This window comes from Acomys minous (genome assembly GCF_964271855.1).
Source record: "Acomys minous genome assembly, chromosome: 2".
Classification (NCBI taxonomy): Eukaryota; Metazoa; Chordata; class Mammalia; order Rodentia; family Muridae; genus Acomys; species Acomys minous.
The window spans coordinates 98,565,909-98,583,550 of NC_140484.1; the positions used below are offsets into that span (position 1 = coordinate 98,565,909).

The 17,642-nt window shown below is 37.1% G+C and overlaps 1 protein-coding gene across 1 annotated transcript in view; it reads right to left on the bottom strand.

Annotated features, from left to right (window-relative positions):
• LOC311592786 (uncharacterized protein) overlaps positions 1-17,642 on the bottom strand; it is a 386,211-nt gene that overhangs the window by 223,386 nt on the left and 145,183 nt on the right. Inside the window, exons 38-42 of the mRNA XM_084773587.1 lie at positions 16,628-16,655; positions 16,128-16,249; positions 11,265-11,457; positions 8,826-8,981; positions 558-673 (exon numbers count right to left, since the gene is read on the bottom strand). The gene's annotated coding sequence lies outside the window, so the exon portion shown is untranslated. The remainder of the gene's footprint in view (positions 1-557; positions 674-8,825; positions 8,982-11,264; positions 11,458-16,127; positions 16,250-16,627; positions 16,656-17,642) is intronic.

Consider the following 17,642-nt stretch of genomic DNA (forward strand, 5'->3'; position numbering starts at 1 on the left):
GAGGAATTAGTTGCAGGTCTGTAAAACCTACTGGTGGTATTTTTCTAATACTGATTGCTTTGTTAAAAAATGTATGATTCAGTATTCAAGACCTCATTTTTGCATAATAATGAAAAATGTCTACTAATAACTATAGAATGATAGTTTCTTACCACTTTTATTCTTATAATTATAAACATTTATCAGTAAATATGATACTATGATTACATGTTGGCATATAAAATAAAAATACAAATTCTTCTGTTTGTCTTCAACTCTGAGCAGGCTTTCTTATCACCTTGTCCACCCTTTTCCACAAGGCAAACACATAGGTTAGTGCTTCAATACTTTAATACTTTTTTGGAAAGTCCAGGGATTAATCTAGCAGCTGCTTTTCTAAGCTATCAGCATTGTTATACTGATAGAGTCATTCTAAGGGGTTGATGGGAGGTTTCTAAACCAAGAACATGTGTGAGTGCATGAAAATAATCATATTATCCTTGCATTCTCACTAACATATCTTCCCCAATTACAACTGATATACTATACTAATAGAGTAAACCACATTTATGTATGACCTGGTTCATCAGAGAGGCTCATCTATAGTAGTAGCTGCTTCCTCTCCACCCAAAACATGGCTTGCTTGAGAAAGCCCAGGCTGTGCAAATCTACCAATCCTCCATAGACTTTTTCACTGAAAAAAGAAAAAAAATCATTAAATTTTCATGAAACTTGCCTAAATCTAGGAAAGACTTGATTGTCTTCACCTATATTTCATTATCATGAATGCCATTTCTGAAGTTGTAAAAAGGCTATAACAAAAAGGGACTTAAAGCCATCAAGGAAGGAGGTATCCACCCAAATAGGAAGTGGTCTTACAATCAAGGATCATCAGGATAGAAGATCCATAGATTATCATGCATATATTTTTAATGAATTCTGTCACTAAATAATAACAGATTTTTCCTTCTTAAGACATTCCAGCTCTTTAGACCAGGCCAGACTTAGGATGAAGTGACAGTGCCTACACTGGAGAAGTAATTTCAGGAAGAATACATAGGGATCTGTTTGAGTATCAGCGTCATTTTTTTTTTAGTAAAACAAAAGCAATGAATGTACTTTTGGCTGTATTTTGCATTTTCTGACTCTTAAAACTTTCTAAAATTGGTTATGCAGACATCTATGTCCAAGATGAACACCCTAATGTAAATTGTTTAGTGGAAAGTCAAATCAACATTTGATATGCTCTAGTAAGCCTTCCTGTACGTACCACTCATGCAGAAAGCCACAGCAAAACTTACTTAGCCCTCATGAGATTGCCTAGAAACATGATACCTTCCACCATAACACAAATGGAAAAAAGGCCTTTTTAGATAGTGGTGTACACAGTAAAAAGAGATGGGACACTCCATGTATATACAGATACCTCTCTCATTGATCTTATATAGCTCATAATCCTCAATAATGTCTATTCAATAATACCCTTACCTCACCCAGCTGTTACTATTAATGCATCATTCTATCACGTTTGATAATTTAAAAATTCCTCTACTGAGATCTGTAAGCAATAATATATTTATATTTTTGAATATGTTTGTTGAAATGTCTGTACTTTGTTTCTCTTGACAGTCACTCCTGAACCTGAATATATTTGAAAAGAATAAAACTAATGTAAGGCATACAATAGGGTTAAATAAATAAGATAAGAACCCTTGTGTATTTGATTGTTTGTGTGTGTATATGCATGCTGCAAAATGATATATAACAAAACTCTTTAAGAATAGTTTATGATTTCAAGATGCAACTCAGACAAAGCTGTGCCGCTGCTTTAAATTAAATACCACCACCCCAATTCAAATAATGATGAGAACAGAATACTAATTAACAGACATTAGATACTTAGCAAAAATGGTCATGCCTGACACCAAATATGCAGGTAAGATTTTTTATTTTTTTATTATTTTTTTCTTTTTTTCTCCTTTATTAATTTATTCTTGTTACATCTCAATAGTTATCCCATCCCTTGTATCCTCCCATTCTTCCCTCCCTCCCATTTTCCCCTTATTCCCTTCCCCTATGACTGTTCCTGAGGGGGATTACCTCCTTCTGTATATGTTCATAGGGTATCAAGTCTCTTCTTGGTAACCTGCGTCCTTCTTCTGAGTGCCACCAGGTCTCCCCCTCCAGGGGACATGGTCAAAGGTGAGGCACCAGAGTATGTGAGAAAGTAATATCTCACTATCCACCTTACTGTGGAGAGTGTTCTGTCCATTGGCTAGATCTGGGTAGGGGTTGCATACAATATCATTTAGTGAAAAAGGCCATGAAAATTTTGTAAATAAATAATAATATCAAAGCTAAAAATAAACTGTATTTGGTAGAAAAGTTCTTTCTATGGACATATGCACAACATTGTTACCTTAAGTTATCTCAAATAATAGAATGTTCAATGAGAGAAAAGTAGAAAATACATGTGCCTCATCAGTAATAAAACAATCCTGTCAAGACAAGCTGATTGGGAAAGTAGGATAAATGAGACTCCTGATAGCAATAAGATGGAGACAAAGGGAAATGCCATTATTATAGTCTCTGCTCTCAGATGGCCATTGGATGCCAGGAAAGAAATTGTCAGCACACTCTCATCTCCAGAGCAGAAGCTATCTCCAATTGACAACTCCAACCAACTGATAAATTAGTCTTCTCCAATGAGATACCACTTCATGTAAACAGCTTTCTTAATCACAGGGCACAGCAGTTTATGACAACCACAAAAAGTACTCAATGGCACTTGTATGGTTACTTTTATCATAAGGCTTTCTGGGGCCTTTCTTTTAGTCCTGGTCTATATTTGATGCTGTCTGTTTCTGTGTAATTATGAGGTATCTGTGGTTATAAATATGCGTGTCTGTCCACTTACATGTGTTTTTTTTTATTTTGTTAGTGTCTTCTGTTCGTTTAATTATTATTTACTCATATCTTATTTTCCCTATGTATATATCATTGATATTAATTTTATTATAATATATTGCATTATATTCTAAGAAGAGCTACAGAAAGAAAGTGCATATTTTAGCGAGTACATAAGGGAGGAAGATGTGGGCAGAAATGAGGGATGAAGCACAGCCAGAATATTTTGTATAAATTAAAATCACACAAAGACAGGGTGTCAACAAATTGATAAATTTATAAACTTATAACTTTCAAGTTTCAGTGTGCTACGTAAGAACTATACTGAAATAACAATTCTTCACATACTAAGTCCATGAGTAGAGTGCAAGGAGCAAGCAAGTCTGCCATTTCTGTTAGATTCTAAAGGCTGAGGTGAATCACCACTCTACAGATATAGCCAGAAGCAAAGACTCAATAAGAATGATATATCTTAAAGTAGAATCATGGGCCTCAGAAGCAGAAACAAATTTCCAATAGATGAAACCTGAACAAAATCACACTATGTGTAACTGTAGAGAATCCCAACACCAAACCCCACAGTGATTATGCAAGATTACCATAGGCCCTCTCTGCTGCAGGTCTCACCAGCAGTCTCCTTTTTTTGAGTAGCAGTTTTAGTCAAGCCCTGGCTAGAGCCTGGAACCAGCTGAGAGCTGGACTCCAGCCAGGGGCCTGACTGGCAAATATCCTGGGTACATGAACTTATATTAGTTATGGTTGCCTCTGTTTGGCTGAATGTGCTCATGCAAAGAGATGTTAATACATTTAGGACCAATCCAGAGAGTGATCTCAAACCTCGCCATGGATACCAAAAGCCTGCTGTAACCTAGGAGATTCCCATCAGTGCTGCTATTTAATCTATTACTGCCCTTCCCTGTATGTTGCTGCAGAAGCAAGGAAAGTGAAAGGATGGAGACAGGAAAAATATGATTCCTGCTGTGCCTTGGCTCCAAATCACAAATAGAAAAAAAAGAACAGCCAGTGGTAAACTGGGCATGGTGGAGCATGCCTTTAACCCAAGTACTCAGGATGTAGAGGCTGGTGGATTGCTGAGTAAGTCCAGGACAACCAAGGCTACACAGAGAAACCCTGTCTAGAAAAACAAAGCAAAAACAACCAGTGGTACTGAGTCAGAGCATGTATCTGGTTGCTTGGACCAACATTCTGGCTATTTACTAGAATGCCTTGAATTGTTTGAGCCCCTGTTTTCACAGCTTTTTGTAAGGTACCTCTGTTTACTTCCACAACTGTTGTGATTATTTTTTTCTCTACTGGAGTACCCTTGAGAAGATGTTTGGATTAAAGATATAAGTGGTTGTTTAATTCTGGTTAATCCATATACACAGGGAACATTGAGTGCTTTCATGTACCATAGTATAAAGAAAAAACTTAAGAGTTATTTTGGAAAAGAAATATTAAAACCTAACTATATTTCATCATTGTGTTAGTGTGTGTGTGTGTGTGTGTGTGTGTGTGTGTGTGTGTGTCTGTGTGTGTCTGTGTGTGTGTACATGCACACACCTGCATACACCCGCAGATTTTATGTGGGGAGTGAATACATGTGTGCATTCTAATGACATCAGAAAACTGTAATTTAACATAAACATATATTATATGCTTGTAAAAACCCACCATCCATACTGTAATCTAAATTTTTTCTCCTATCCATTCTAAAATATTAATTAATCTCTCTTCTCTCTTTCTCTCGGTCTCTGTCTCTCTCTGTCTCTCTCTGTCTCTCTCTGTCTCTCTCTCTCTCTCTCTCTCTCTCTCTGTCTGTCTTTCTCTCTGTCTCTCTCTCTGCCTTTGTGTGTGTAAGGGAATGTTTATGTATATACAGATATGCATAAATACATACTCCACCCGATGGTAAGGAGATCCTAGAGTTAAGAAAATTATCTTTGGCCATATCTAGAAGCTCTTTCTACAACTATAGGATAATTAATTATTCTGTTCCTCTTCTTGTGATAGGACCCCTTGGTACTTCATGTAAATGAGGTACTGTGCCACCTCGTGTTTATTAAGTATCCTGGCACATTGAGGCCCAGTGAAGTAGATATATTCACCTACACATCTTTTCCCACTACCCATTGATAAATAAAGGGTCATTAATGTGCTCGCATTTGAGCTAGCCATCCCTCTACTATGAGCATCTGAGACTGTTTTTATTAGGAGGAAGCACCACTGCAGGATTCCTGGTGGTCTGGCAGTGATGGCAGAACTGCCATAGCAGTCACTGGAACACGGTCCATTTCCCCCACTATCTTGGTGCTGACTGCCTATGAATCCACTGCCTAGGCCTGGTTCTCAATAGACCTGCATGCTGGTCAATTTTGTACATCAACCTCCTTCTTCTCCTTCACTTACTACAGCAGCTACACAAAGAGCTGTAACACTTTGGTATCAGCACAGACTTGTGGAGTTCCCAAATCTACACTGCTAAATTATAACACTTGGTGGAAAACTATTTCCACCTCCCCAAGTGACCCCAGGAGCCTTGATTAGTACACAGGCCTTGACCTAAAGCACTCTAGCCACTCCTGAGAGGAACTGGACATTTGATTATCAATGTCTGTCCCTTCTCTTCCAGAAGCAAGCAGAGCCTACACCAGTCCAACAGATATGGAAGTCTGACTTCCCACTGGAGGCTGAATGAGAATTAAGTTTTATATTTGGTTTCTTTCTTACCAGAATGCTATATTAATGCATACACTGCAGATAACAGGATTATAAGACTTCTAGATAAATTAATGATTTTACCAAACTTCCTCAAGTATCATTATTTGCCTAAACTTAGCTCATACCAGGATACTTAAGGCTTAGTGCCTCAAGTCACATATGAATTATTCATGATATTCTCATCAGTAAGGTAGACTTATCACATTATCAAGAAAAGAAATTATGTGAAACTGTGAAAACGTGGAAACTACAAATATGTAATGTTATCTTGGATGCTGAAAAATAATGTACAACTGTCAGTTATCCAAACTCATATAAATACTAACTGCATTTTAAATATTTATCCTTTTACCTACATACTAATGTAGCACACACCATCAGCAATATAGCTTCACTTGGCAACACATGGAAACCATTAGAGTAACCCACTGGTCAAAAATCAACTGAGTGTGATATGTCTAATACCACATGATACATAAAAGAAATAATTCACCCAACACTCAAGCCTCAGAGATTATTGTGGCAGAAAGACTATAGCATTCATCTTCTATGTATGACATAGGAACTGTACCCATGAGATCACAATAATAAGAATACCTAAAGAAGAAGAAAGCAATGATACTTCAACGTAAAATACCAATGTAGGTGAAGGGAAACAAACAAGTTCTTTATGGTAGTTTTGGAGAATATCAATGCTATGAGATGGAGAACAGTCATCTTCTAGGATCAGCAAAGTAAACTAACATGACAGAGTAAATTAAAGAGTTCAGCCCTAAATCACACACACACACACACACACACACACACACACACACACACACACACTTCAGTATATAGATATATATGTGAGAAATTTAAAGTAGTTAACTTACAATAGGAAAGACATATTTTGTGCCATGAAATAAGGACTCCAATGTCAAAAATGGGTTATTTCTTGTGACATTAATCAATAGGGTCTCATAGTTTCCCCAACCATGACAGGCTACAGCCATGGCTATTGGAAAATTTGATGGAATATTTTCCAAATCTTGGTTTTTATCCCTGTGGAACCTTATATGGAAATATTATTTAAATCTGTATTAGGACCTGTACCTTTTGCTTTATCAGCAGGTACTATTAAAAAGGTGTCCTGCTCAGATTATTGTCTCTTGTTTATATACTTTAATAGTGGTACCCTTAAGCAATTCTTGATCTTGACTTGGCTAGGAAAACCCATGGTTCAAACATTTCTCTGGAGTGAACATTTCTCCTGACTCTTACATTTTGTAATTAATTCATAATCTATAAACAAACAAAGAAGCAAAAGTTCAGTCATTTACCACATGTCCAAAAATTCTAGAGAATAGAAAATGATCTATTTTCAGCAGAGGAACTTAAAAGTAAACACAAAACTTTTATGTCTAACCTGATATAGATAAGTTCCTAAGATGGAATAAAGAATGGCCTGGGGTGAGTGCTGTCATGGAACACACAGCTCATTTTATTTTATTTTAAAATATATTTTATTAATTTATTCATAATATATCTCAATTGTTATCCCATTTCTTGTGTCTTCCCATTCCTCTCTCCCCTCTATTTTCCCCTTACTCTCCTCCCCTATGACTGTGACTGGCAACCTTGAACTTAAAATTATTTTCATTGCTACTTGATAACTGTAATTTTGCTACTATTATGAATTGTGAAGTAAATGTATGATATACAGGATATCTGATTTGTAACAACTCAGAAGGGTCACTGAGCCTGCAACAGGGTATTGAGTTACAGGATGAAAACTGCTGCTTTATATGCTACATAAATCATAAATTCAATCATATGTTTTTCTAAGGTATACCTAGATACTTACTTACATGGCCTAAGGTTTAACAGTATTTCCACAGGTGTAACAATTTACTGCATTATGCTATATATGTAATTTGGATTCCACTTTCTTTTTAATAAGATGATGTTGCACAATGTCTTCTTTTTAATTACTTTATATATTCATTTTACATCTTTGTCATATCCCCCATTTATCCTCTCCTCCCAGTCCCACTCTCCCTCACTCTCCAACCATGCCCTCTTCCCTATTTCCCAAATAAGGGAGGCCCATCTTGTCATCCACCCCAGCTCATTAAGTCTCAACAGGACTGTGTCTTCTTCCTTGGTGGATGTACAAGACAGTCCCTACAGGGGGAAGCAATCCAAAGCTGGCAGGAGAGTCCATGTCAGGGACAGCCCCCACTCCTCTTACTAGACGACCTACATGAAGCTTGAGCACCTCATCAGCTGTATATGTAAGAAAAAATATAGTCATAATTTCTTACTCCTTTAATTGTTGTTGTTGTTGCTGCTGTTGTTGTTGTTGTTATTGTTGCTGCTCCTGCTGCCGCTATTACTGTTGTTTTAAGACAAGGTTTCTCTGTGTAGCCTTGCTACCCTGGATTTGCTTTGTAGACCAGGCTAGCCTGAAACTCACAGTGAACTTCCAGCCTCTTTCCTCCCTGATCACTGAGGCTAAAGGACTGTACAACCAAGTCTGGCTACAATTGTAATTCTTATAATTATAAACATTTAACAATGAATATAATACCATGATTAAAGGATGGAAATTTAAGGTAATATTACCATTCTCCCTTTCAGATTCCAATCTGTAAAAGGATTTCTTATCATCTTGTCTCACACCCCAGATAGTTTAGTCTTTCAATTAAGCTTAGTATGCTCGGGGTTAAGATGTTTTCAGGTAAAGATAGATGTTTTAAGTTAATAGAGATGAGATATGATAGGTATTGATCTCCATTCAGAAATTTAGACCCAACAAGATAGGAAAGTTGTTTACTTCTAATTTGCCAGATACAGAGAGCCAAATCATGATGAATGTAACATTTATATAATTCCTGATTGTCTTGTGGTTCTTCCTGGTGTATGTAGTTTGTTTTACCTATGTGTAATATATAAGTATAATATATATAATATAAATGTATGTGTTAAAATATAACATAATATAAATGTATATGTTTAAAAAGAAACATAATAAAATATTTTTTTAAAAAAGAAAAAAAATGTCTTCATGAGACCTGGCTTTAGGAAAGATTTTAGGGCATTTTCTTTAGCAGTGACTCATAAAGAAGGGACCAGAGCAATGTGGGTGGGCTCATTGCTACAATTGTCATCCTAGCGTGCACAAAAATCAGGCTAAACAAAACATAAAGTCAAACTACTAAGCTTCACTGCTTTACTACCTATGTATCAACCGTGGCTTCCTGTTTTCTGCCTTGTTTGATTTCCTGCCCTGACTTCATCTCATGATGCAATAAAATGAGGAAGTAGCAGATAAATAATCTCTTCCACAGGATTTTTCAGGTCATGATGTTTCACCACAGCTGTAGTACCTGTAACTAAGAAAGAAATAGATACTAGGAGTTGAGTATGCCTGTGTCAGAACTGACCATGATATTTTGGGACCAATGTGAAACAACTTTTGAAGTCTTTGTTTGAAAATTCATTGAGGCTTTTAACTCAGTGACCTACCTGCTCTATGAGCTTACAAGATGAGAATCTTGGGAGGACTGTAGGCACAGGATGCCTTCCTGGATTGTGAAGGGTAGCAAAGATTCTATAGGGCAGTTGTTAGAATGAGTCTGTTGTCTGAGCAGCTAGTGCTGAAAAACCAGCTGTGTTTACAAGAGTTTAGAAATACTAAAGTAAAACATTTGCATTGTACTAGTTGTGCTTGGTGCTCACCTGTAGAATTTCCTGAAGTAGACAAAGGCAGTCCTATCTCTGCGTTTTAGGTCAAACTATTCTATAGAGCTGGTTCCAGGATAGCCAAGGATACACCAAGAAACCCTGTCTTGAAAAAAAAAAGCATTTCTGGGAAATGAATACTGGACAGATGGGCCAGTAGAATCAGTGCTGATTAAGAAGAGACAAGCATCAATGTGATGAAGTCTTCTAGCAAGTGTTCCCTCAGCTTAGAACACAGAAGCTGTGTCTAGGGACAGCCAAGTGTGTATGTCATGCTGGCAACCAAACTTGGAAATAGACATGTCCCTCAGGAGATTCTGAATTTGAAGACATGAAGGTGTGATGGATAGCCCCTGGGATTTGAACCTGTGACCCAGTCACTGGCACAATATTATCAAGTGGTGGGTAGTTTACTTTTAACATGAATTTTGCTAGATGTATAGGGTGATTGTAATTGAAAAATACCACCTTAAGATCTAGATGTAAAAAATTCTGTAGGTAATTTTCTTAATTAATGATTGACAGTGAGTTCATTGTGTCTGTGCCACACCTGTGCTGGTTGTCCTAAGTTCTGTAAGAATTTTGGCTGTGTACCTCACAGGGAGTTAGCCAGTAAGCATAACTTTTCCATGGTCCCTGTATCATTTTAGAAAACCATGATGTATTTATTAATATGAATATGTGTTTAAAATAGATTCTATGAAATCAATTGACAGTACTTCTACTTTTATCTAATGATGAAATATACTCAACACCATCATGTATGGATTCCTTTCTGTGTCATATACTCTATATGGTTGTTTGTTTTATTTGATTTGTTTTTAGGTTTGGTTTTGGGGTGGTTTGTTTGTGAGGTTGGGAGTTATCTTTGGTATTTTTCTTGTTTGTCTTGGATAGATTTTCATTTCTTTTTTTTCCACAGAAATATTCAGAAGAGGACCAGTGGACATTTTGTTTGTTTGTTTGTTTGTTTGTTTTCTTTAATATGTAGGAGAAATAGAGGTGATCTGCATATAAAACTTACTGTCAGGACTAAATACATCCCAACACATGTATGTCTAGACTATACTATTTGTGAAATTAATTATTTATTTAAAATCCTATGCCTATATTTTGTTGTTTCTGTTTTTGTGTTATTATGAGATATCTATGGGTAAGAATACATGTGTCTCTCTTTTACATGTTTTTCTGTTTTTTCTAGGAGAGTTTTCTTGTTTTTTTTAATTAGTCATGTTACCTTGATCTTATTTTTTCCTATTTATTTCTCATAATATTAATATTAATTTATCATCATACATGTTTATATTCAAGTGTAAAATAGAGAAAAAGTGTGTAGTGACTGGGTAAGTGGTGAGAATCTGGGAGGAGTTGAGGGATGGAATAATGTAAACAAATTACATTGTATGAATTAAAATTTATCTTTAATAAAAATAAACACAAAGACATGCACAAAACACATGTGCATACACACACCCACGTGCACACACAAAGAGAGACACATGCATACTAAAGAAGAGTGTCAGCAAATGTTTTAGCATTAAGCTCTCAGAGATTCCTTGGGATAAATGAAAACTTTGCTGAAATAGTAATTGCTCACATAGTTAAGTCCATGAATGGAGTGAGATAAGAAAGCATGTCTCACATTTCTGTTAGACTCTGTGGGCTAAGATGAACACAAGCCTTACAGATATAGCCTGTGGCTGTGCATCCAGGGGGTCAATCTAGCAGCTGCTTGCTTCCAGACAAAATGGATGGACTTTGAGGTCTGAGGTTCTGTTTCTCACTCAGAGTTGGCTAAAGTGCTTTATGGATGAGGATTGTGGCTAGGTCCCAAAGCCAGATACCCACCTCTACAGAGGGAGATGTTAAATGAATTCTCACACAGGGTGTTAAAGTTAGGAATGAGATTGCAGCTGTCAATAGGCAGTGGATACCTGAGAGTTCCACGAGTGTTTCAGCTCCTGGTTTGAGGCCCTGTGTCAAGCAGAGCACCGGGAGGAAGCAAGCAAATGTCCAAAACCCACTGGCAGACAAGATAAGGTGCTTCAGGGGGATCAGCAGGCCACAGCAGCTGCAAAGGCAGTTCACCCATTGTATCCTGACTACCAGGCATCCAGCAGCAGTCCCCTGTCACACACAGAATAAAAGGAGTCACAGATGGTAATGGTGGAGGAATGGCAAGCAGGAGAGCATCAACAGGAACACAAGCAGGAGCAGGAGCATGTGCACAACCCCTCCCCCACAAGCCAGCAAGCCTTTATTTACAAACTTAGGCAGTGTGCCAGGGGTTTTGAGTATGAATGTGTCTGATTCCCTATGGCTAAGAATGCCAAGATACTTAATCTATGTACTGTAGTATAGTGCCTCAGTAACATAGGGTCCAAACACAAACAGGAGAAAACAGTACTTAATTATCCTATATGTGAGGGGATGACTCCTAGGTACATTTGCTAGAGGCTAGCATCTCAGTACAGTTTGGGGTACTTTCTGGGATTCCTTGTGCCTGTTAATATTTCTTATCAGGAAAGGGTCAGGCTGTATCTTTCTTTTAGGATTCTGTGACACCCCTCACAAAATCTGAGATTATCATATCAGTTGGAGTGAGATCCCTGCAGAGAAAGTGAGTCCACTCTTCATAGACCAAGCATGAAATGGCTATCCAGAGAAATCAGACTTTAACCTTATCCAGCAAAGTCCCACAATACCAAGAATACAGGACAGAAAAAGAACAATATATCTTAAAGGAGAATAAGTGGGCTCAGATGCAGAAACTAACTTCTAGTAGATGAAACAGGTACAGAATCACATTAAGGAAAACTGTGGTGAATCCCAACATGCCGACCTACAGTCTTTATGCTGGACTGCTATAGTTTCCATCTCCAGAAATAGTCTTCCTCTTCTGACTAGAAGATTTTTGTCAGGAAAATAAAAGCTTTAAGATTCTTTATGGTAGAATGAAGGCAACAACATACAAGCGAATGCAATAATATCAGAAAGCCATGGCATTTAAGCACATATTACATCTCTATGCCCTCAGATAGTCTCGTGCTGGCAGTTGAGAGCTACCCTTGTCATATCAATTCTTTACCAGGTATGTCCACCAAGGGAGTGTAAAAAACAAAATTCTGTTTTTGTCTATTTCCAAAGGATGAAATGAACCATACTTCCATTTGAAAAATCTGGAATCAAAAACTGAGTTATGAATGGCACACCTGAAAGCAAAATATTGAGAGAGGGGAGAGAGGAGAGGAGAGAAGAGAGAGAGAGAAGGTGAGAGAGAGAGAGAGAGAGAGAGAGAGAGAGAGAGAGAGAGAGAGATAGCACTCAAATCAAGAAAGGGAAATCAAAAACATCCTAAGAGATCTGCATTAGAGGTATGGTTTGAAGAAGCTATCACTTCACCCTGTGTACTTTTGCAGAAACAGGGAAAGTGCAACAAGACAGACAGTAGAAAATAAAATTTGCTGGAGGTCTGGCATCAACCAAAAAGAGATAATATAGCCAGTGGTGTTTTGGGGATAAGCATGTATTGGTAACATGGGGCTTCTGTTGGAGTTTGGTCTGATATACTTTGATGAGGACTGTTTGTACCTTGCCTAAAAGCTTTTTCCTTTTTGATCAATAAAAAGCAATCACACCTGAGCAGGGCAAACAGCATAGTAATGGATAAGGTTCCCATGCTTTGGGAAACAGAGAGAATCCAGAGAGAGTGGAGAGCCCAGGGAGAGCAAGAAGAAGGAGGCTGGTGCCATAGGTTAGGCAGGAAGAAGCACATGGATGGGGTAGATGGCCATTTGGCCCACACAAAGAACATTAGCAAGTATTTGAGATCATGGATGGTAAGTGGCTTGTTAGAAATTATTAGAAGCAGATGGCATGGGATTGGGGCAGGTATGAGATACCAGCCAGCAATGTGGGAAGTAGCTTATGGGATTAATATCTGTCCTGCTCCAGGTTAACTAAGGATATTTTTAAAATAACAGAGGTTTGTATCTTGATTGATTGCTAGTGGGTTAGACAATACCCCCCATACTAATTTTTAGGGCAAATAATAAACCTTTCTAGGCCTACTGCTAAAATAACCACAACATATTGTCACCAAGCCAAATTTAATGTATCCAAAGTCTTGAAAAATAATAATTTATCATAGTTTGGGTGGGGGGGATAATCTCCCAAACAGACAACCCAACGTTTTAATGTACCAGGGCAGATAGGTGACAAATGGAGCCGACTTAGTAAAACAGAGCTGACTGACTCTAAATAATCCTGTCACACGTGCCTGAGAAGACATTTCCCAAACTTTAGCTACTGGAAAAAGTGGATTTGGAGATTTGGTTCAGAGGAAGAGCATTAGCATATATTTGTGATTATGGATGGGAAGTAGCTCGATAGAAAATTTGCTCAACCATGTTCATGGCAGCCTTATTCACAACAGCCAGAACATAGAAACAGCCTAAGCTTCCCTCAGTAGAAGAATGGATAAAGAAACTGTGGTATATTTACACTATGGAATCTGACTCAGCTATTAAAAACAAGGAATTCCTGATATTTGTGGACAAATGGAATGAACTAGAAATGATCATAATGAGTGAGTTAACCCAGAAGCAGAAAGAGTTAAATGGTATATACTCTCTTATATCTGCATACTAGCCCAAGGGGCATGTCCCATGAAAGTCTTCACTTACCAGGAAACTGGGACAGAGGGGAGGACATCCTATTGGGACTCTAGATGAAAGAAGCATGGGAGAATGGCAAAGTTGAAGGATCCAGAGGGTCCTAGAAACCTACAAGTAGAACATTATGATAGGCAGATTTGGGCCCAGGGGTCCCGCTCAAACTATGGCACCAGCCAAGAACAATACAGGCCATAAACTTCAAACCCCTACACAGATCTAGCCAGTGGACAGGACATTCTCCACAGTTTAGTGGAGAGTGGAGTCTGACTTTTGCATGTACTCTGGTGCCTCACATTTGACCACGTCCCCGGAATGGGGAGACCTGGTGGCACTCAGAGGAAGGATAGCAGGCTACCAAGAAGATACTTGATACCCTGTGAGGAAGTCTCCTTCAGTCACAGTCATAGGGGAGGGGAGTAAAGGGAAAATGGGAGGGAGGATTGGGAGGATACAAGGGAGAGGATAACCATTGAGATGTAATATGAATAAATTAATAAAAAATTTTAAAAAGAAAGTATCAGATGGAAATAGCATGAGTTTGAGGCAGGTATCTTATACCTGCCCCAATTTGGGATTTATTCTAGAAGATTAATATATGCCCTGCCCCGATTAACTAAGGCTATTTTAAAATATAATGGAAGCTTTTCTCTTGATTGATTGCAAGAAGGTTAGAAATATGCCTTTGACAATAATTATAGGCCTGATAGTTAATATTATTAGGCAATACTGATAAATTAACCACAATATATCAAGAAAGACCTCTTCATTTTCTGTCCAGGCCCTTCTGATCATGACTCTAAGCATCCAAGTGCATCCTACTGTTGACTCTTTGCATTGTTATCCCAACTGCTATGATTATAATCATTAATTATTACCCTACATCTCACCATTCTGTTCTTATGTGTAAAAAATGCATTTTTTCATGAGTGGAATAAATATATATTTATGTGCACTTGATAGTTAGACGTCAAACTACTATTTCTTAGTAATTAAAAATTATGTTGAAGATATTGCTGAATAGGAGTGTATAAGACTGTAAGATCCAGTGAAGTTCTAAGACAAAAATTAAGCAACACCTTCCAGACACATCAAGAATGACAAACATATGAACTCAGAGGGTCACTGGCAGCATTCACAGGTGCTATATAGAGTACTTAGGAAAGGTTTATTGAATCTGGAAGAAGGTATAAAGCCTCCCATTTTTATCATCCTATTGAGTGGTATTCCCTTTGAAAGTATGAATTAATGTGAAAAATGAGAGAACAACAATTACAAAACAAATTCAACCATGTCCAGATCAATGAAATGAGCTGTGTGGTTTCTGTTAAAGGATCATGTGTGACATAAAGGCAGCTACATTGAAAAACACTTACCACTGAGTAGATGATGATTCAGGCAAGGGACAAAAGAGGAGATCAAGGCCCTGTCAACTAGTATCGCCAGCAGATTCTCGTTTCCACAAACAATTGTTAATAACTGCTCAAAATGTGTTTATAAAATTGCCAATGTCTGTGCTATCTGCATGTCATAAACTTTCTTCCTCCTTACAGGTGTGAATGTTTCATTTCAGAGGAAATGACCATTAAGAGAAATATGCTTCATTGGTGATATAAGGTAAGAAGCCGCAAAATACTTAAGAGAATCAACTATGTTTATTTCTTTATTTCTTTCTTTTTTCTTGAAGATTTCAGCTGGGATTTAGTAAGGATACAGACAGTGGTAGTCTGATGACATGTTAAGACTGACTAAAATAGCAATGCATAGATCTTCCACACTTCACTAGGTTTTAGACAAACCACAAACTCAGTTATTTTGGAGGGAAAAGACTCTACTGCCAAAATGTGTAATTGACATATTTTGAATGTTCTCATTTTGTGAATATGCATACGAGTTTCTATCTATGTGTTAGAATTTCATGGGTAATGGCATAAAGCACCAGATATTACATTCTACCCAATATTGAATAAAAATGCCCCCCAAATATGAGTCATATAACATATTTCAATGAATACCTTTGGTTAGATAATTCGATTAGTAGTGGAAAGTTACAATTGTAAATTATATTATCATCAATCATCACAATTTTATGCTGTTTCCACATATATTGTAATATACAATTACCTTATATTACAGAATGATTACATCATGCTCACAATTGATATCATTTCTCTGCCTCCTCAATCTTCCTCTGGGTGGTTCATCAAATTTTCCATTCTTTGAAGCCACTTTCTACTGTGCAGTTCCTTAAAGAAAGTCAAATGAAACCAATGAGTTGAATTGAATCTTCCTATCCACACTGTCTGGGAATAAATACCCTTCAGAAAATCCTTAGTTGCAGTATGACCATCTGAAAAACTTTATGCCTCTGCTAGACCCACATTGAAAGGGAGGTGTGTAAAGCAGCTGTGGACATTAGTGAGACTTTGATGTCCCAGCCTATGCTTCAAATTCTATAAGTATGCTCTGTCATCCTAAATGTGCAAGTCTAGTAAAGTGAGATTCTCTCCTAGCACTAAGATTTTCAAAGAAAACATTACTTCCAGTATTGTGTACTTTTAGTGTCTATTTTCTTTTCTTTCTTTCTTTCTTTTTTTTTTTTGCAGTTATCAAGTTGTCCTGACCTCATGTTCTTTCCTTGCCACGAATCACCTAAAGAAAGAAAAGAAGGACAATGAATAGAACACACACCCTATAAAGAGCACATCACATTCTCATGATAAAATAAACCTCCTGTGAGAGAACTACTCTCTTGAAGGACAGAAAGTCAGGAATAAAATGTTCTAACAGCATAAATGAATACAGTACAAAATAAAAAATATCCTACATCTCCTTACTGCAGGAATGATGAAGAATGAGATTGAAATGATAATAATAATAAACAATTCATCCAAGTAAATTGTGGAAGGTATTGATATTGATGAATACTTATATCCTTCTTTTACATTCAGAATAATATTTGGCAGCATGAAATCTAGCTAATAGGTATGAAGAATCTTCTTGGGAACAAAGTTCATTTCTTTTTGTTTGATGATATAAGTGACATATATAGCAAGAGGGCCTTTCATTCTGGGTTGTTTGTATAAATACTGGCATTGGCAGTATTAATTATGTTTAATGTTATGGTGTATGAGTACACTTTTGCCATTGACCCAGCAAGGTTTATCTCATTTATGCCACTGGTAGTTTACTTGGTGGCATGCTTAGCTGAGTATTGTCTCCTTTATATGTGGTGAATACACTAAAATTACTAAATTTACTATCATATTATATGATATGTCTCTAGAAGGAGATATAAAGCCTCCCATTTTATCATCCTACTGCTTGGTATTCCCTTTGGAAGTATGAATTAATGTGACAAATGACAGAAAAACAATTACAAAACAATCAAATATACATATGGTGGTTATCTTTTGTTAAGTTCACTATTTCCATCTTTTAACTTAAAGGTATAGAGAAGGAGATAATATTGAATTAGGTTGTAGGGAGATAAGAAAGGTTTAGAGGAGTTTGGGAGAAAAATAATAAAACATAAATATATAATATACACAAACTAGTATGATTCTGCCAAGGAAATAAAATCAGCTATTATGTGAATAAACATGGTGGAGTGGCAACCTTGTAAAGAGGCAGACAAAA